Below are 22,667 nucleotides of genomic sequence, written 5' to 3'. Positions count from 1 at the left end.
TCTAAGACCATAGTCAGATTGCAGCTATACTACAGATATATTTTTGGATTTACCTTATTGTAGATAAAAAAACTATTTATTTCAGCTCAGATAAATTGGCTGTTTGCAATAATAATATATATATATAACTTCTGGTGTTTTAATTAGAGTTATATAGAATCATTTTTGGGCTAAATAGCGTAATTATATTTGTCTGGAAATTAACCATCCATACCTTGGTATCTCATTGTGATATTTTAATGCAACTCTGATTTGGGAGATTATTGTGAATAAGGTAATTTGTAAAGGTATATTTTTATGATCTTTATATAGAATATTATAACATTATAAGTGTGGATCATTTGATTCATAATCTGGTTAAATATAATTCAATGTGTTTATAACTTTAACTAATTTAAAGAATTTAGAAATAAAATATTGATTTTAATTGTTTTGTATATGCATTTTATTGGGGGTTTGTTTTAAAGAATAATTATTAAATAAATTGTATTATAACCCTGCTATATACTGACATAACAATATGTCACTTATAAACAGATAACTAATGGTTCTGGTATTCTTAGCATGCAAAGGATTTATGAATCCTAGTATTGATTGTCAATATATCTAATTCTAACCACTGGATATGCATATTCCTGAAACTTGAACTATTTTGCTATTACTACTTGGATGGATGTTTCTGACTTACAGGTACAACATAGAAGTACCAGAATGTGCAAGAATCAAATAGAAGTGGATGTGTTGTGGCTGCCAGAAGAGGCTGAATGACTTAAGGGCTACAGGAATTTAAAGATTTAGGGGGGGGGGGTAAGAGATTTGAATTATTTTCGCAATTTATGGATTGTTAGATGTTGCCAGGCTGTATTGTAAGTTTATGGGTCATGTGGGGGTTATTTTGTGTTAAGGGAAGTTTGTGGTTATGATAGTAGTGGTAAGTAACTGGGTTAGGCAAGTAAGCTGCAGTGGGGGAAGATCAAAGTAAAGGATAACCATACTGGGTTATGAAATAAACCATTGCCCTGCAGCTGCTCTACTAGACACTGTTTTTTATTTAAAATAGCAGCAAGTGGTTCTGCCAATCCAAAGGTGACTGCGTGACCTAAGCTTTCTCATCGTTCACATAGAGAGGGCGCACAAAGAACACATATTTAGGGCAGCATTTGCTTTCTGTGAGGCAGAACTGCTTGCTGCTAATTTGAATTAAAAAAGCAGTTTCTAGGGGGAAGCCAGGGACAGCAGCTACAGGGCAATTATGAATGTAAGAATTTCATACAAAAATACATTTTTCAGTGATAATTATAGCGCACTTGTACATTATTTATACTAATGATCTGAAGACTGCAAACTTTTAAATAACACGTACTGCGCCTTTAAACAGCTATACACTGATGTCTGTAAAATGTTTGAGTGTTAATGGCAGCTTAGGTCATAGAGGTCACATTAGGAGGTGCTAGTTTTTAGTGAGTTGCATATTTAAAGCTGCCACTAAATAATATCTGTGAGTCTATTTGCAGGTCTTTTTTATGCAGTGTGCCTATAATTTTTAATTTCATCTCCATTATAACAACTTCAACCTTGTCTGGCCCTGAGCCTTCTCATTAATGATATTTTACATTATTATTGGTTACTCCCTATTTAGGGTCAGATTACCAGTGGCACAATAATTAACTTTTTTACTTGCGTGCTAGTTGCACTCAAAGTCAAATTTTAACGTGGCCAGGTTTGCACACGTACAAGTTGAAAGTAAAAAGTTAGCGCAAGAGTGAAAGTCAGATGCTCGCTAATGTCAAGACTTCGGATACCGAGATTGCACTAATTTCTTCTCCCCACAGACTTCCATGGAGCGCGCTGTTAAAAAAAAAAATAACAGTTATCGCTCGTACGCTAACTCGGCAATGTATGAGACAAACTGTGCTAAACCCAAAGTGAGTTACAAATACTTTAGATTTGAATGTTCTCCACATAGAAGAAACTTTTATTTTTATTTTAAGATATATATATATAATTATTTGTTAAAAATATATATCTATACCTACATATCTATATGAATATATACAGATATATATATATATATATATATATTTTTAAATACAAAGTAACATTTTTTTTCTATGTGAATAACATTGGAATGTCAAGAATTTTAAAACACAATAACCCCTTAACTGAGCCATTTCCACCCATATGCTGACATGTTTTGGAGCTTTTACATTCTGGTTCTTAAGTTTGTGCGGCTACTGTGCACTATGTGGTGACATTCCCACAGCGATGCAGGGCCACCTCATTTACCCTGGTAAGCGCACAGGGGGTCTGCACTTAGCCCTAAAAGAAGCCCCCTGGATGACAACCTGTGGTTATTATGCACACTGAAAGCATTGCTGGCATGACAACCAAAGGGTAAATTTAACAAATGCTGGGCAGACATGATTAGCTGCAGCATTCAGCATTTAACATTGCACAAGCATATCTTGTAAAATGCTTGTGCAATGCCGACCCCTGCACATTCACAGGCAATCCGCCGTTAGCAGGGGGTGTCAATCATCCCGATCATATCGGATCAGGATGATTGCAGTCCGCCTAAAAGGTGGCGGACAAGTTAAGGAGTTGCTTCTTAACTTAAATTTCAGGGGGAAGCAGCATCCGCTGCTTGTTAAATCTAACCCCAAGTGTCATCACACGCGGTTAAGGGGTTCAAACACATTAAAGATGAATAAAAATGATATTGCATATTTCAAGGTATTTGACTGGGAAGGCTCCAAACTGTATATATATCCCAGAAAGTGTAAGCATGTGTTGTTTTGTGTCTATATGTATGTATGTGTGCACATACATACAGTATTTACACATGTAAACATACATATACACATGGATACACATACATACATACATATATATATATACAGTATATATAATTATAGAGAGAGAGAGTAAATAATCCACAGGGAGTGTTTAAATTACGGATTGGTTAAACGCACGGCGAGTGCACCCTGTGGATTATTTACTCTATGGGGCTGATTTATCAAGGGCCGAATGGCCCCTAATGCCCCTGTTACCGCGCAAGCCTTCAGGCTCGCCGGAAACAGCAGTTATGAAGCAGCAGTCTTAAGACAGCTGCTCCTTAAGTGGTCCGCTGCCTCTGAGGTTGCGGAGATCAATCCGCCCAATCCTATAAGATCAGGTTGATTGACACCCCCTGCTAGCGGCTGATTGGCCATGAATCTGCAGGGGGAGGCATTGCATAATTCACCAGACAGCGTATGCAGTCGGCATTCAGCAATGTCTGGCGGACATGATACGCTACAGCGTATCATGTCAGCCAGACATTGGTAAATCGTCCCCTATGTGTTGTTTGGGAAGCACCCCAGATTAATCTATAGGACAGAGAGTGATGTTTTTTGCACAATATATATATATTGCAGCCATTTCTAGTCAAACACTTTGCCATATACCATCAATTTTAACCCTTTTAAAACCTTTTTTTTAGTAATAATAATATAATTTTTTTTATTAAAATGCGTATATATGTGTGAAATTCTTTATTTTAATGTGTTTATGTGTTTTTTTTTTAAAACCTTACATTTTTCTTCAGGCATGAGATTGCGCTAAATATTGAAGCACAGGTTCAGCTTTCGCTGAAGCTCAAACTATTACTTTTAACTTATTATAGCAGCTCAAATAAGCACAGTCGTAATATCCATTGAAAGTAATGGTTGCGCTTGAGGGAAGTTAAACGCCCTTACCCTTCTCTGCTTAAAGGGACAATAAACTTATAAAATAATGTTAAATAATGCTGCACATAGTGCAACATTTTATAACATTATCTTAGCGGCAGGTAACAAAAAAAAAGCATTGCGAGATATATTATATTAAACTTGGATTTAGCAGCTTTCCGCTCCAGGATCTTCTGAGCGGGTCTTGAATTTTAAAAGCGCTTCGCAGGCGCGCTGTCTAATCACAGCGCGCCCGATCGAGCCATTGAAATGAATGTAGCTCGCTCCCGCTCTGGCTTGGTAGCGGGAGCGAGCTACATTCATTTTATTCCAAGACCCACCCAGAAGATCCTGGAGCGGAGAGCTGCTAAATCCAAGTTTGATATTAAATATCTTGCAATGCTTTTGTTTTTGCTACCTGCCGCTAAGATAATGTTATATAATGCAGCACTATGTGCAGCATTATATAACATTATTTTATAAGTTTACTGTCCCTTTAACAAGCTTTACTATGGACTTGTAATATTAAGGTTGCATGCTAATGGTAGCACGGTCAAGTTAAACTCGTTATCAAGTGCCACTAGTAACCTTAATTAGTGTTGTTATTTTGTATAATAATTTTTAGTGTTATTAATCAACCCTCACTAAGAATAGAGAGGGATGTGAGATGCTGTATGAAATAATGAATACAGTAGATGATTCACAAGCATAGTGACAAAATGACAGGTTCTTTACATGAGAATAATAAGCATATACACATTATTCTATTTTAAATAACTATTTAAAGTACTTGTCATTTTCGACAGTGTTTACTATTCTCAGAAAAAGAGTTGGATTCCTCTCACTAATTGCAGTAAATTGAATCTGGTAAGCAATATAATTCCACGTAAATAAAACAAAAACACAATTATTGAATATTTGGACAATACTCTGGAAGACATTGCCACTAACAATGAGTTCAAAGCGATATTTAGCAAGGCTAGATTTCTCCCTTTCTTAAACATTGGGGCATATTTATCAAGCTCCGGATGGAGCCCTGCAAGCTCGCCAGAAACAGCAGTTATGAAGCAGCGGTCACAAAGACCGCTGCTCCATAACCTGTCCGTCTGCTCTGAGCAGGCGGATAGACATCGCCGCAATTCAACACGATCGGGTTGATTGACACCCCCCTGCTGGCGGCCGATTGGCCGTGAGTCTGCAGGGGGCGGCGTTGCACCAGCAGCTCTTGTGAGTTGCTGGTGCAATGCTGAATACGGAGAGCGTATTGCTCTCCGTATTCAGCGAGGTCTGTCGGATCAGGTCCGTCAGACCTTGTTAAATAGAGGCCATTGTCTCTAATTTGCAGCAAAGTTCCATAGTCCATTCAAAACATTTAAGATCTGTCCATGGTGCTGCTGAAACATATATATCTCTATTAGAGCTGATAATCAGAAATTCATTAGCATGAAGCAAAATCATGCAAAATCATTATATTCCAATTTATGTGTCTTTCCTTCATGTCCAGATAAACAGTTCTCAAGCAAAAAATGTGCCTTTCTACATTTTTTGAGGGACCTATACTGACAAGACTTAGGTAATTTCGCTAGAGCGGAGACCTTTAGATCATTGCTCCCTTAGTCTCAATTACCACAGGTGGTTTGTCATATTAGACAGTCTCTGCTGGCTGGATCATAAGACCAGAATGCACAAGTTAAAAAGAAAAAAAATCAGCCTCCAAAGGAATAATCAAAAGAAACTGTATTTATTTCAGCATTTAATTACAACTATTTATTATGTCTGTTGGAGACTATTGATTAATTAATTTCACAGTCACATAAATACAGATAAATGTACTAAGAGAACAGTGTTTTACTTGATAGAGGCTATGCAAACACAATACCAAGAACGTTTCTTAGCCAACATTAACAAGAAGGAATTGTTTTAAAGAGATAGCATTTTACATAATTGCTTGTAAACCAAGCATATAGTATATAAAATAGTATTATTATATATTTCAATAAGTAAATTGCATTTCCTAATTTAATTGAAATATCTAGTTACACATGAGCAATGTTTAGCAAGGTCACAATATCCATTGAATGCATAAGGTGCACTAAATCAGCGGTCGCCAACCAGTAATCGTGGACCACTGGTAGTCCACAAGAAGATGTTGGTGGTCCTTGACACCATCAAGCAGGAATTAGTCTCCTCTGATAGTCCACAACTCCCTACAGTGCCTGGCTGGATATCAGTAAAAAACAACGGAGGAGGAGTAAAATTGCAATCTCCCTATGCACGTTGCGTAGTACTGCGCAACTTACGTAGCTAGATTGTATTTTTAACACCTCCCGTCCGGCGCACTGCTCAGAGGAAGATGCTTCCGATCTAAAGCCAGAAGAGGTTGGTATAGTCTTGGCTGGAAATAGTGTAATTAAAGTATATAAAAAAGAAAATCTTTTAAAAAAAAATAATCTCTCTTATATTTAATTTATTTTCTTCCCTTTACCTGTCTCTTGTAGTAGTTTTCCTAATTCCTTCAGATGGACTTACATCACTTTTGTCTTCCTCCTCTCCATCTTCTTTTTTTTAAATTAAAGTGATTGTCAATTTTCCTTATTTTGAACACATATTCCTGTCTTCAATCATGCTATTAACCTAACCGCCACAAAACATTTTAAATAAAATTATTAGTATGTTGTTTATTTCTTTGTCGAAATATCGACGATTCACTGCACCTGCTCCTCCCACAGTTTACTTCCTTGTTTTGAGCCATCTCACGTATACAGCGGTCCCACCCGCTGTCTACATCTCGTCAATGCGCGCTCCCGTTTTCATTTCACATTGAGCATGTGTGAAATGCGGTTTCCGCTGTCAATCAACCATAGTATTCATTGGATCAATACATTCAATGAATACTATCGTTGAGAAGGGAAGGAAACGATCTGCTATCCCAGCCCGTTATACCGCCCATTAAAAATACTATACACATCGATTGTAAGTTTTTCTTGAAACAAAACTATTTATTTTCATTATGTTTTGCCTGCTATCGAATATATGTATGAATATATATATAAGGTATGATGTAAAGAAATCAATTACTTCCATTACTTACGATATTGTGATTTAGTGCCAAGAATACTAATAACAATTTATTAAGGGGAAATTCAAGAAGTATCGTTTTGCACAATAAGCACTCAGTATAGAATGCGGAGCCCTGTTACTGATGTACTTACCGAGCGGTACAGTAAATCAGAAATGACAGGGCTTCGTAAAGTAAAACTTTTGCGCATGCGCGAAATGTGCACGAGCGTAAAAAGCAATTGTCAGTCAACACGATAAGAACGCAGGCGCAGAGAGGAGTTGTTGCGTCAGCGTAAGGGGGTGGGTCCCCCTGTGGTTAGAGACTTGATTGGTTTGTAAGAAGTCAATCAAAGTGACAATAAGTAGGCGCGAGTGCCGGGTGGAGGATCAAGATAATGGGAGACAAGTTAAAAATAAAAAAATAAAGCTATGTAAGAAATAGAATGAAAAACGATGAATGAAACTACTATTTATTTTTCATACACGTTAAGGGTAACATTAGTAACTATGCGCACTTTACATTCACTTTAAATATAAATTATTTTTCATTCTAATAATTTTCCCGCGCACAAAGCCATTCCACCTGAATTCCAGTAATTGCCATCCAGCAGATCAGACATATCCCACCAGTATTATAGTAATTGCCAGTAACATCAGTCATGGTTAGCTCACATCAATATTGAGAGCTTTCTGATGTAAACTTATTTTTATTATTTATGACACCAATGTCTGTCCATGATCATAAGTAGTTTTGAATAATTCTTAACTGGGGAGGTAACGTGGAAGTCTTGTGGTCCTTTTAAACATAATTATTTTTTCCCACTTTCTGCCTCTCTGTTTCCAGCTCAAAAGTTGACACTCACCCTTCATCTGTCATTTGGAAATATTCTCTCAGTTCTGTCATTCAGTTAGTTAATTCCAAAAAATAAAAAAATAATTCTTAAAAATGTGTGTGTGTATATATATATATATATATATATATAATAACACACACATTATAGAGGTTTGTACCTTTTAAAACAAAATTCATGTTAGTGGTCCACGGTATTCAAAATTGTGAGTTTAGTGGTCACTGAGGTCCGAAAGTTGGCGACCCCTGCACTAAAGGAATGTCGGCTAAACATTCTCTGGTTATTCAGTTTTACCATGGACTTGTAATACCAGATAGCATAGTCCAGCGATATTGATAGCGTACCCTGCGCTATCAGTAGCGATCCACTTGTAATGTAGGTCTATGTGTTTAAAGGGACATAATACTCAAATAATAAATCAGCATTACTGTAATAAGCTGACAAGAAATTTTACATGAATATTTCTATGTAAAATGGAAGATATTTTACCACAAAATTTCTTGAGCTCACAATAATAAGTGCTCTATGAACAGTTATCTTTCCGCTACTGTAAGCTGCATGTTAAAGAAAAAAAAGCCAATCAGCTTCATCAGTGCTGATTTTTTGACACTTTGCTTTACTGTGATCTCATGAGATTTCACTGAAATCCCGCATGATTTCATAGTAATATTTCTTAAACTGAGGAGGGTAGTAACGTGATTGTGCCTGCACATGCCAGTTGCATGCTCCTTTGTCTAGCATCCTTAAAGTCTCTTCACAATGGGATGTGACTAATCAGGAATTTTTGAGGTACCATATCTTCCTTTTTAACATAGAGATGAAAATTAGAGCATGTATTTTTTGCATTAGAATTATACATTTAAACAGAAGCTTGACTGGGGGGTCTTGTCCAGGCGGCGGCCATGATAGCACAGAGAATTAGGAGCTCTTAGAGACATCTAAATAGTCCGCCGATTACTCAAGAAAAACATCATTTATGTAAGAACTTACCTGATAAATTAATTTCTTTCATAAGAAGAGTCCATGAGTCCATGAGAAGGGGCAAAGTTTCCCAAACCTCAAAATGCCTATAAATACACCTCCCACCACACCCACAACTCAGTTGAACTAATAGCCAAGAAGTGAGGTGATAAAAATAAGGAGTAAAAAAGCATACAAAAAGAGGAACTGGAAATATAATTGTGCTTTATACAGAAAATCATATCCACCATAAAAAGGTTGGACCTCATGGACTCTTGCCAATATGAAAGAAATTAATTTATCAGGTAAGTTCTTACATAAATTATGTTTTCTTTCATGTAATTGGCAAGAGTTCATGAGCTAGTAACATATGGGATAGAAATACGCAAGATGTGGAAGTCCACAGAAGAGTCACAAGAGAGGGAGGGATAAAATAACAACAGCTATTTAAGCTGAGAAAATTAAATCCAAACAAAATTAAAAATTTAAAGAAAAAAAATTAAATCATAAGCAGAATAATCGAACGGAGACAGCTGCCTGAAGAACTTTTCTACCAAAGACTGTTTCTGAAGAAGCAAATACATCAAAATGGTAAAATGTTGAAAATGTATGCAAAGAAGACCAAGTTGCTCTTACAACATCTAAAGAATGTAAAGATCTTTCAAGACCATTCTTAGGATTAGGACATAAAGAAGGAACAACAATTTCCCTACTATTGTTGTTAGAAGTAACAACCTTAGGAAGAAATTTAAACGAAGTCCGCAAAACAGCTTTATCATGATGGAAAATCAGAAAAAGAGACTCGCAAAATAGAGCAGACAATTCAGACACTCTTCTAGCAGAAGAAATAGCCAAAAGGAACAACACTTTCAAAGAAAGTAGTTTAATATCCAAAGAATACATAGGCTCAAAAGGAGGAGCCTGCAAAGAGATTTATTTAATAACAGGCTTGATACGAACCAAAGCCTGAACAAAACAGTGAATATCAGGAAGTTTAGCAATCTTTCTATGAAATAAAACAGAAAGAGCAGAGATTTGTCCCTTCAAAGTACTTGCAGACAAACCTTTATCCAAACCATCCTGAAGAAACTGTAAAATTCTAGGAATTCTAAAAGAATGCCAAGAGATTTTATGAGAAGAACTCCATGAAATATAGGCTTTCCAAACCTGATAATAAATCTTCCTTGAAACAGACTAACAAGCCTGTAGCATAGTATTAATCACTGAGTCAGAGAAACCTCTATGACTAAGCACTAAGCGTTCAATTTCCATACCTTCAATTTTAGCGATTTGAGATCCTAATGGAAAAAACGGCCCTTGAGACAGAAGGTCTGGCCTTAAAGGAAGTGGCCAAGGTTGGCAACTGGACATCTGGACAAGATCTGCATACCGAAATCTGTGACGTCATGCTGGTGCTATCAGAAACACATGCGATTGTTCCATTATGATCTTGGAGATTACCCTTGGAAGAAGAACTAGAGGCGGAAATTGTAAGCAGGTTGGTAAAACCAAGGAACTGCTAACGCATCCACCATCTCCACCTGAGGATCCCTGGACCTGGAAAGGTACCTGGGAAACTTTTTGTTTAGATGGGAATCCATCAGATCTATTCGGGAAGACACCACATCTGTACAATCTGACCACTCCCCCGGATGTAAAGACTGACGGCTGAGATAATCCGCTTCCCAATTGTCTACACCTGGAATATTGATCGCAGAAATTAGACATGAGTTGGATTCCACCCAAGAAAGTATCCGAGATACTTCTTTCATCGCTAAAGGACTGCGAGTCCCACCCTGATGATTGACATATGCCACAGTTGTGATATTGTCTGTCTGAAAACAAATGAATGATTATCTCTTTAATAGAGGCCAAGCCTGAAGAGCCCTGAAAATAGTATGGAGTTCTAAAATATTGATTGGTAACCTCGCCTCTTGAGGATTCCAAACTCCTTGTGCTGTCAGAGACCAACAGACAGCTCCCCAAACTGTGAGACTTGCATCTGTTGAAATCACAGTCCAGGAAGGACGAACAAAAAAGGCCTCTTGAATAATCCGATGATGGTCTAACCATCAAGTCAGAGTGAGTTAAGAGTTGGGATTTAAGAATATAAATTGTGATATCCGAGTATAATCCCTGCACCATTGATTCAGCATGCAAAGCTGCAGAGGTCTCATATGAAAATGAGCAAAGGGGATTGTGTCCGATGCTGCAGTCATGAGACCTGAAACTTCCATGCACATAGCCACTGAAGGGAATGATTGAGACTGAAGGTTTAGACAGGTTAGACCTATTAGAAGTTTTAGATTTACCTTTAGACTTTTTATCTTGAGGCAAAAAAAACTCCCTTCCCCCCAGTAATAGTGGAAATAATAGAATCCAACTGGGAACCAAACAAATTATTACCCTGGAATGATAGAGATAGTAACCTAGATTTAGATACCATGTCAGCATTTCATGATTTGAGCCATAAAGCTCTTCTAGCTAAAATAGCCAAAGACATAGATTTAACATCAATCTTGATGATATCAAAAATAGCATCACAGATAAAATGATTAGCATGTTGAAGCAAACGAACAATGCTATGTAAATCAGAATCTTTTTCCCGTTGTGCTAAGCTATCCAACCAAAAGGTTGATGCAACCATAGAAATGGTAGGTCTGAGAATATAGCCAGAATGTAAATAAGCTTTTCTTAGATAAGATTCAATTTTCCTATCTAAAGAATCCTTAAAATAGGTACTATCTTCCATAGGAATAGTAGTATGCTTAGCAAGAGTAGAAATAGCCCCATCAACCTTAGGGACTTTTTCCCAAAACTCTAACTTAGCCACTGGCAAAGGATACAACTTTTTAAACCTTGAAGAAGGAACAAAAGAAGTACCAGGCTTAGACCATTCCTTAGCAATCACATTAGAAATAGCATTAGGAACAGAGAAAACCTCAGGAGTAAATCACAGGCGGTTTATAGACAGAATTTAAACATTTACTGGATTTATTATCAAAAGGACCAGACTCCTCAATATCCAAAGTTATCAACACTTCTTTTAACAAAGAACGAATATACTCAATCTTAAAAAGATAAGTTGATTTATCAGTGTCAATGTCTGAAGTGGGATCTTCTGAATCAGAGAGATCCTCATCAGTATGTTGTCGGTCATTACAAATTTCATCAGTATTATGAAAAGTTTTAAAAGACCTTTTACATTTATTTGAAGGTGGAATAGCAGCCATAGCCTTCTGTATCGCATCAGCAATATAATTTTTCATATCAACAGGGATATAATGTACATTAGATGTTGAGGGAACAACAGATACTGCACTAGCACTAATAGAAACTTTTTCTGCATGCAAAAGCTTATCATGACAACTGTTACATACTACAGCTGGAGATATAGAAGCCTATATATGAAATGTCTGTCTGACCTGATCCGACAGTGCGGATCAAGTCCGACAGACATCGCTGAATGCGGAGAGCAATATGCTCTCCGTATTCAGTATTGCACCAGCAGCTCACAAGAGCATGCGGACAGGGTTATGGAGCAGCGATCTTTAGACAGCTGCTTCATAACTGCTGTTTCTGGCGAGCCTGCAGGCTCACCAGAAACACGGGCCCTCAAGCTCCGTACGGAGCTTGATAGATAGGCCCCATAATCTCTCCCCTAGCTTACAACACATACACTTAGCTTTGGTAGAACTGTGTTCATGCAGCATGGTTCCTACAGCAGCTTCTGAGACAGGATCAGATTGAGACATCTTGTAAAATGTAAAAGAAAAAATTATATTTAAACAAAAATATCTTATTTCCACATATAGCAGTTTCAGGAATGGGAAAAAATGCAAATGCATAGATTTTTCAAAAAAGCAAATAGCATAGCCCTCTGAGCATAAAGAAGGCAAGGAGCATATAGGAAGTGGGGTAAAATAAAACTAAATTTTTTGGCGCCAAGTATGACGCACGACGCAAAAGGAAGTATATAAATTTTTTGGCACCAACAAACATCCGGAAATGAGGCAACTCGCGTCATAGCAAACACAACATTGCGCCAAACAATCTGGAGTCAACTAAGATGCAGGAAATGACTAACTTGAGTCATCATAGATGCACATTTGCGCCAAAAAATACTCGCACCAAGAATGACGCAATAAATAACAGCATTTTGTGCCCTCGTGAGACTAATTTTCCCACAAGTTTTTTGAAAAAAAAAAAAAAAAATTGGAAAAAAGACTATACCCCAGGTAAGACAAAAACTTCCTAAAACATGATTCCCATATTGAAACTGCCAGACTGCAAAGGGAAATACACATAGACCTGACTAATGGCAAATATAAGTAAATACATATATTTAGAAGTTTATATAAATACATTAAAGCGCCAACCATAGCTGAGAGTGTCTTAAATAATGATACATACTTACCGAAAGACACCCATCCACATATAGCAGATAGCAAAACCAGTACTGAAAACTATCAGCAGAGGTAATGGTATAAGAGTATATTGTCGATCTGAAAAGGGAGGTAGGAGATGAATCCCTACGACCGATAACAGAGAACCCTTGAAAAGATTTCCGATGAGTGAAACCATAAAAATCAACAGGCAATACTCTCTTCACATCCCTCTGACAAACACTGTACTCTGAGAGGAATTGGGCTTCAGAATGCTTAGAAGAGCTTATCATAGAAGAGGTGGGAGGTGTATTTATAGGCATTTTGAGGTTTGGGAAACTTTGCCCCTCCTGGTGGGATTGTATATCCCATACGTCACTAGCTCATGGACTCTTGCCAATTACATGAAAGAAATAAGTGACATCGCTATCATATCCACCAAGCACAAGCTTCAACAGAGGATGCTGTATGAAACTATATAAATATTGTGTTGAATACCCAATTTAGAGCCCTAGCTTGGACAGTTAAGAGATACAGGCAGCAGCCTACAATGTGTCTTATTATACCCCCCAGGTCACCCGGGTAAAGGCAGTTAACATCATACTGCAAAATACAGTCGCTACCACATTTTTGATAATATCTGTACCTCTGAACATGAAGGAAGCTATTATATCTGTACACAATTTGCTAATAGAATTGGAGCGAAAGATGTGCAAAAATGTTGACAGCTTTAAGTATCTAGTTAGGCACATGCATTTGGAAACCGAGGCACAGGAACCTAAGGCAGAAATAACAACATATTCCATGAATTCGAGAGGGGACATGCAACCATGCAATCCTGAGTGGATGTATGTGAGATGAACCCATACACGGATACATATAATTGCACCCTCTCCATCTCAATTTAAAGCTGGCATAGGGTAAAATCTTGCAGTTCTTAACATACCCCATTCAGGCTTGGAAATGGCGCTGCAGCCTACCTGATGTTCTACTGTGGACCTGGAACCTTGGACTACTTGAGGACAGTTTAGCTACTATCACCTTCTTTTTTTTATATTGTTTATTGTTAATTATAACATTTTAAAATGCAGATAGGTAATACCTGAACAACTAATGTGCCTTTGGTAGACTGATAGCAATACGCTCTCCGTATTCAGTATTCAGTATTGCACCAGCAGCTCACAAGAGCTGCTGGTGCAACGCCGCCCCCTGCAGACTCGTGAGACTAATTTTCCCGCAAATTTTAAAAGAAAAAAAAGTCAAATTGGAAAAAAGACTATACCCCAGGTAAGACAAAAACTTCCTAAAACATGATTCACATATTGAAACTGCCAGACTGCAAAGGGAAATACACATAGACCTGACTCATGGCAAATATAAGTAAATACATATATTTAGAAGTTTATATAAATACATTAAAGCGCCAACCATAGCTGAGAGTGTCTTAAATAATGATACATACTTACCGAAAGACACCCATCCACATATAGCAGATAGCAAAACCAGTACTGAAAACTATCAGCAGAGGTAATGGTATAAGAGTATATTGTCGATCTGAAAAGGGAGGTAGGAGATGAATCCCTTTGACCGATAACAGAGAACCCTTGAAAAGATTTCCCATGAGTGAAACCATAAAAATCAACAGGCAATACTCTCTTCACGTCCCTCTGACAAACACTGTACTCTGAGAGGAATTGGGCTTCAGAATGCTTAGAAGAGCTTATCATAGAAGAAATCATAAAAATCAAGCACAAACTTACTTCACCACCTCCATAGGAGGCAAAGTTTGTAAAACTGAGTTGTGGGTGTGGTGGGAGGTGTATTTATAGGCATTTTGAGGTTTGGGAAACTTTGCCCCTCCTGGTGGGATTGTATATCCCATACGTCACTAGCTCATGGACTCTTGCCAATTACATGAAAGAAATAAGTGACATCGCTATCATATCCACCAAGCACAAGCTTCAACAGAGGATGCTGTATGAAACTATATAAATATTGTGTTGAATACCCAATTTAGAGCCCTAGCTTGGACAGTTAAGAGATACAGACGGCAGCCAACAATGTGTCTTATTATAGCCCCCAGGTCGCCGGGGTAAAGGCAGTTAACATCATACTGCAACATACAGTCGCTACCACATTTTTGAAAATATCTGTACCTCTGAACATGAAGGAAGCTAATATATCTGTACACAATTTGCTTATAGAATTGGAGCGAAAGATGTGCAAAAATGTTGACAGCTTTAAGTATCTAGTTAGGCACATGCATTTGGAAACCGAGTCACAGGAACCTAAGGCAGAAATAACAATAGATTCCATGAATTGGAGAGGGGACATGCAACCACGCAATCTTGAGCGGATGTATGTGAGATGAACCCATACACGGATGCATATAATTACACCCTCTCCATCTCAATTTAAAGCTGTCATAGGGTAAAATCTTGCAGTTCTTAACATACCCCATTCAGGCTTGGAAATGGCGCTGCAGCCTACCTGATGGTTTACTGTGGACCTGGAACCTTGGACTACTTGAGGATAGTTTAGCTACTATCACCTTCTTTTTTTATATTGTTTATTGTTAATTATAACCTTTTAAAATGCAGATAGGTAATACCTGAACAAATAATGTGCCTTTAGTAGACTGATAGCAATTTTTACAAGGGTCTTATATGTTTTTCCCATAGAATGTCAGTGTTGAAAATAGAAATGTACATATAGCAGTGGCATTAGACATAAAAAACATAATTTATGCTTACCTGATAAATTTATTTCTCTTGTAGTGTATCCAGTCCACGGATCATCCATTACTTGTGGGATATTCTCCTTCCCAACAGGAAGTTGCAAGAGGATCACCCACAGCAGAGCTGCTATATAGCTCCTCCCCTCACTGCCATATCCAGTCATTCGACCGAAACAAGCCGAGAAAGGAGAAAACCATCAGGTGCAGTGGTGACTGTAGTTTTAATAAAATTTAGACCTGCCTTAAAAGGACAGGGCGGGCCGTGGACTGGATACACTAAAAGAGAAATAAATTTATCAGGTAAGCATAAATTATGTTTTCTCTTGTTAAGTGTATCCAGTCCACGGATCATCCATTACTTGTGGGATACCAATACCAAAGCTAAAGTACACGGATGATGGGAGGGACAAGGCAGGATTAAACGGAAGGAACCACTGCCTGAAGAACCTTTCTCCCAAAAACAGCCTCTGAAGAAGCAAAAGTATCAAATTTGTAAAATTTTGAAAAGGTGTGAAGCGAAGACCAAGTCGCAGCCTTGCAAATCTGTTCAACAGAGGCCTCATTTTTAAAGGCCCAGGTGGAAGCCACAGCTCTAGTAGAATGAGCTGCAATCCTTTCAGGGGGCTGCTGTCCAGCAGTCTCATAGGCTAGGCGTATTATGCTCCGAAGCCAAAAGGAAAGAGAGGTTGCTGAAGCTTTTTGACCTTTCCTCTGTCCAGAGTAAACAACAAACAGGGAAGATGTTTGACGAAAATCCTTAGTAGCTTGTAAGTAAAACTTCAAGGCACGGACTACGTCCAGATTATGTAAAAGACGTTCCTTCTTTGAAGAAGGATTAGGACACAATGATGGAACAACAATCTCTTGATTGATATTCTTGTTAGAAACCACCTTAGGTAAAAACCCAGGTTTGGTATGCAGAACTACCTTATCTGCATAAAAACAGAACTTTCCAAGATAAAAGTTTAATATCAGTGGAATGAAGGGGTTCAAACGGAACTTTAAGAACCAAGATTAAGCTCCACGGGGGAGCAACAGGTTTAAACACAGGCTTAATTCTAACCAAAGCCTGACAAAATGCATGGACGTCTGGAACCTCTGCCAGACGCTTGTGCAAAAGAATAGACAGAGCAGAAATCTGTCCTTTTAAGGAACTAGCTGATAATCCTTTGTCCAAACCCTCTTGGAGAAAGGACAATATCCTAGGAATCCTAACCTTACTCCATGAGTAATTCTTGGATTCACACCAATAAAGATATTTACGCCATATCTTGTGGTAGATTTTCCTGGTGACAGGCTTTCGTGCCTGTATTAAGGTATCAATGACTGACTCGGAGAAGCCACGCTTTGATAGAATCAAGCGTTCAATCTCCATGCAGTCAGTCTCAGAGAAATTAGATTTGGATGATTGAAAGGATCTTGTATTAGAAGGTCCTGTCTCAGAGGCAGAGTCCATGGTGGAAAGGATGACATGTCCACTAGGTCTGCATACCAGGTCCTGCGTGGCCACGCAGGCGCTATCAGAATCACTGATGCTCTCTCCTGTTAGATCTTGGCAATCAGTCGAGGGAGCAGAGGAAACGGTGGAAACACATAAGCCAGGTTGAAGAACCAAGGCGCTGCTAGAGCATCTATCAGCATCGCTTCTGGGTCCCTGGACCTGGATCCATAACAAGGAAGCTTGGCGTTCTGGCGAGATGCCATGAGATCCAATTCTGGTTTGCCCCAACGATGGACCAGTTGAGCAAACACCTCCGGATGGAGTTCCCACTCCCCCGGATGAAAAGTCTGACGACTTAGAAAATCCGCCTCCCAGTTCTCTACGCCTGGGATGTGGATCGCTGACAGGTGGCAAGAGTGAGACTCTGCCCAGCGAATTATCTTTGAGACTTCTAACATCGCTAGGGAACTCCTGGTTCCCCCTTGATGGTTGATGTAAGCCACAGTCGTGATGTTGTCCGACTGAAATCTGATGAACCTCAGGGTTGCTAACTGAGGCCAAGCTAGAAGAGCATTGAATATTGTTCTCAACTCCAGAATATTTATTGGGAGGAGTTTCTCCTCCTGAGTCCACGATCCCTGAGCCTTCAGGGAGTTCCAGACTGCACCCCAACCTAGAAGGCTGGCATCTTTTGTTACAATCGTCCAATCTGGCCTGCGAAAAGACATACCCTTGGACAGATGGACCCGAGATAGCCACCAGAGAAGAGAATCTCTGGTCTCTTGATCCAGATTTAGTAGAGGGGACAAATCTGAGTAAACCCCATTCCACTGACTTAGCATGCATAATTGCAGCGGTCTGAGATGCAGGCGCGCAAATGGCACTATGTCCATTGCCGCTACCATTAAGACGATTACTTCCATGCACTGAGCCACTGACGGGCGTGGAATGGAATGAAGGACACGGCAAGCATTTAGAAGTTTTGATAACCTGGACTCCGTCAGGTAAATTTTCATCTCTACCGAATCTATAAGAGTCCCTTGGAAGGAGACTCTTGTGAGTGGGGATAGAGAACTCTTTTCCACATTCACTTTCCACCCATGCAACCTCAGAAATGCCAGAACTATCTCTGTATGAGACTTGGCAATTTGAAAGCTTGACGCCTGTATCAGGATGTCGTCTAGATAAGGAGCCACCGCTATGCCCCGCAGTCTTAGAACCGCCAGAAGTGAGCCCAGAACCTTTGTAAAAATTCTCGGGGCTGTAGCCAACCCGAAGGGAAGAGCTACAAATTGGTAATGCCTGTCTAGAAAGGCAAACCTTAGGAACCGATGATGATCTTTGTGAATCGGTATGTGAAGGTAGGCATCCTTTAAGTCCACTGTGGTCATGTACTGACCCTCTTGGATCATGGGTAGGATGGTCCGAAAAAGTTTCCATTTTGAATGATGGAACTCTGAGGAATTTGTTTAAGATCTTTAGATCCAAAATTGGTCTGAAGGTTCCCTCTTTCTTGGGAACCACAAACAGATTTGAATAAAAACACTGTCCTTGTTCCGTCCACGGAACTGGATGGATCACTCCCATTACTAGGAGGTCTTGCACACAGCTTAGGAATGCCTCTTTCTTTATCTGGTTTGCTGATAACCTTGAAAGATGAAATCTCCCTTGTGGAGGAGAAGCTTTGAAGACCAGAAGATATCCCTGAGATATGATCTCCAATGCCCAGGGATCCTGAACATCTCTTGCCCACGCCTGGGCGAAGAGAGAAAGTCTGCCCCCCACTAGATCCGTTTCCGGATAGGGGGACGTTCCTTCATGCTGTCTTGGGGGCAGCAGCAGGCTTTCTGGTCTGCTTGCCCTTGTTCCAGGACTGGTTAGGTTTCCAGGCCTGTCTGGAATGAGCAACAGTTCCCTCTTGTCTTGAAGCAGAGGAAGTTGATGCTGCTCCTGCCTTGAAATTTCAAAAGGCACGAAAATTAGACTGTTTGGCCTTTGATTTGGCCCTGCCCTGAGGAAGGGTATGACCCTTACCTCCAGTAATGTCAGCAATAATTTCCTTCAAGCCAGGCCCGAATAAGGTCTGCCCCTTGAAAGGAATGTTGAGTAATTTAGAATTTGAAGTCACGTCATCTGACCAGGATTTAAGCCATAATGCCCTACGCGCCTGGATGGCAAATCCGGAATTCTTAGCCGTTAGTTTAGTCAAATGAACAATGGCATCAGAAACAAATGAGTTAGCTAGCTTAAGCGTTCTAAGCTTGTCAATAATTTCAGTCAATGGAGCTGTATGGATGGCCTCTTCCAGGGCCTCAAACCAGAATGCCGCCGCAGCAGTGACAGGCGCAATGCATGCAAGGGGCTGTAAAATAAAACCTTGTTGAATAAACATTTTCTTAAGGTAACCCTCAAATTTTTTATCCATTGGATCTGAAAAAGCACAACTATCCTCAACCGGGATAGTGGTACGCTTTGCTAAAGTAGAAACTGCTCCCTCCACCTTAGGGACCGTCTGCCATAATTCCCTTGTAGTGGCGTCTATTGGAAACATTTTTCTAAAAATAGGAGGTGGTGAAAAAGGCACACCCGGTCTATCCCACTCCTTGCTAATAATTTCTGTAAGCCTTTTAGGTATAGGAAAAACATCAGTACACACCGGCACCGCATAGTATTTATCCAGCCTACACAATTTCTCTGGTACTGCAACTGTGTTACAGTCATTCAGAGCAGCTAATACCTCCCCAAGCAATACACGGAGGTTCTCAAGCTTAAATTTAAAATTAGAAATCTCTGAATCAGGTTTCCCTGAGTCAGAGACGTCACCCACAGACTGAAGCTCTCCGTCCTCATGTTCTGCATATTGTGACGCAGTATCAGACATGGCTCTTACAGCATCTGCAAGCTCTGTATCTCTTCTAACCCCAGAGCTATCGCACTTGCCTCTTAATTCTGGCAATCTGGATAATACCTCTGACAGGGTATTATTCATGATTGCAGCCATGTCCTGCAAGGTAATCGCTATGGGCGTCCCTGATGTAATTGGCGCCATACTAGCGTGCGTCCCCTGAGAGGGAGGCGAAGGGTCTGACACGTGGGGAGAGTTAGTCGGCATAACTTCCCCCTCGATAGAACCCTCTGGTGACAATTCTTTTATAGATAAAGACTGATCTTTACTGTTTAAGGTGAAATCAATACATTTAGTACACATTCTCCTATGGGGCTCCACCATGGCTTTCAAACATAATGAACAAGTTTCCTCTGTGTCAGACATGTTTATACAGACTAGCAATGAGACTAGCAAGCTTGGAAAACACTTTAAAACAAGTTTACAAGCAATACAAAAAACGTTACTGTGCCTTTAAGAAACACAAATTTTGTCAAAATTTGAAATAACAGTGAAAAAAGGCAGTTACACTAACGAAATATTTACAGTGTATGTAATAAGTTACCAGAGCATTGCGCCCACTTGCAAATGGATGATTAACCCCTTAATACCAAAAACTGAATAATAAATGACAAAAACGTTTTTTAAACAGTCACAACAACTGCCACAGCTCTACTGTGGCTTTTTACCTCCCTCAAAAACGACTTTGAAGCCCTTTGAGCCCTCCAGAAATGTCCTGGAACATGCAGGAAGAAGCTGGATGTCTGTGTCTTTAATTTTTGCTGCGCAAAAAAGCGCTAAAATAGGCCCCTCCCACTCATATTACAACAGTGGAAAGCCTCAGGAAACTGTTTATAGGCAAAAATCAAGCCAGCCATGTGGAAAAAACTAGGCCCCAATAAGTTTTATCACCAAACATATATAAAAAACAATTAAACATGGCAGCAAACGTTTTATATTACACTTTTATAAGAGTATGTATCTCTGTTAATAAGCCTGATACCAGTCGCTATCACTGCATTTAAGGCTTTACTTACATTACTTCGGTATCAGCAGCATTTTCTAGCAAATTCCATTCCCTAGAAAAATATTAACTGTACATAACTTATTGCAGGAAAACCTGCACGCCATTCCCCCTCTGAAGTTACCTCACTCCTCAGAATATGTGAGAACAGCAATGGATCTTAGTTACTTCTGCTAAGATCATAGAAAACGCAGGCAGATTCTTCTTCTAAATACTGCCTGAGATAAACAGTACGCTCCGGTACCATTTTAAAATAACAAACTTTTGATTGAAGAAATAAACTAAGTATAAAACACCACTCTCCTCTTACGACCTCCTTCTTTGTTGAGAGTTGCAAGAGAATGACTGGGTATGGCAGTGAGGGGAGGAGCTATATAGCAGCTCTGCTGTGGGTGATCCTCTTGCAACTTCCTGTTGGGAAGGAGAATATCCCACAAGTAATGGATGATCCGTGGACTGGATACACTTAACAAGAGAAAACAATAGTTGCTGCCTTAACAACCTACATTACCATTTACACTGGAACATGTCTATCACCACACTCTGAAGTAGAGACCTTTAACAGAGGGAATTAATTCAGCAGTGGTGTCCTACTTTAAGTTTACTCTTTTACTGTATATTACCATACAGGTTACAATACCTATTATAACAAAATCTCTAAGAAGACCTCACAGTTATCTGCTAATTGTTGCTGTGCTTTTGCCATGTGAAAGAAAACATTTATGTTCAAGGTTGCCATAATCCTGATGCTTCTACAAGTAAAATGAGAAATGCATCATATGTTTGTGTACTGGTTTAGGAAATTACAAAACTCAAAATATAGGATTGTTTGTTTAGGGTAGTCAATAGCTTAGGGTGCCACTATAGCAATAGAATAATACCTTAACATAGGTACCCGAACATGTTTCAGCACAAATGTTATAGTTTACAACCTCTCATAGTTTATAGCACATATCATTATACACATTTTAATATGTAGAATAGAACACTTCTATTGAGTCAGGTTTTGCCGTTTTTAGTATTATATTGATGTTAAACTCCCATGATGTCTAATACAAGCAAGGTTTATTGTTTCATCTATGTGTACTACTTCTAACTAGATGACTACTACATAATTAACACATAGAGCAAGTGTGAGTATTGTTCCACAAATATGATAACCGACTACTTTATCCATATACAGAAAACTATTGTTGTATCTCTTAAACGTGCGCTCCTTTTATAATACTCATTAGTAGACAGATATAGTGTATCTAGTTCTCTTAAGCTAAATAATTGTTCAGAGGTTACACTAATATATGTATAATCTTTGTTATAACTATGTTATGTTATTCTACATTATGCTATTACTCAACTAGAAATGTACTCAACTTATGTATATCATAGGGCCCAATAGTGGCCAGCTCTGTGACTACCTTATGTTTTTTTATTTTCACAAGCACACGGCCCACAAGTGGCCAGCTCAGTAGTCACCTCAATAAGATAGTTTATATATAAAAAGAAGTTTTCATAAGCCCACGCCATGTTACTTACTGTATCACTCATGACTTTCAATGTACAATGTCAAGTTGGCTTTTTCTCAATGTTTATATAGGATTGTTATACTTGTAACATGACA

The 22,667-nt window shown here is 39.0% G+C and overlaps 1 protein-coding gene across 1 annotated transcript in view; it reads right to left on the bottom strand.

The window, feature by feature from the left end:
• SGSM2 (small G protein signaling modulator 2) overlaps positions 1 to 22,667 on the bottom strand; it is a 534,608-nt gene that overhangs the window by 510,034 nt on the left and 1,907 nt on the right. The window lies entirely within an intron of this gene.

This window comes from Bombina bombina, chromosome 3 (genome assembly GCF_027579735.1).
Source record: "Bombina bombina isolate aBomBom1 chromosome 3, aBomBom1.pri, whole genome shotgun sequence".
In the NCBI taxonomy this organism is placed as follows: Eukaryota; Metazoa; Chordata; class Amphibia; order Anura; family Bombinatoridae; genus Bombina; species Bombina bombina.
Note: the sequence above shows the minus strand (reverse complement) of the source record. Positions and strands in the feature narration are given on the sequence as shown.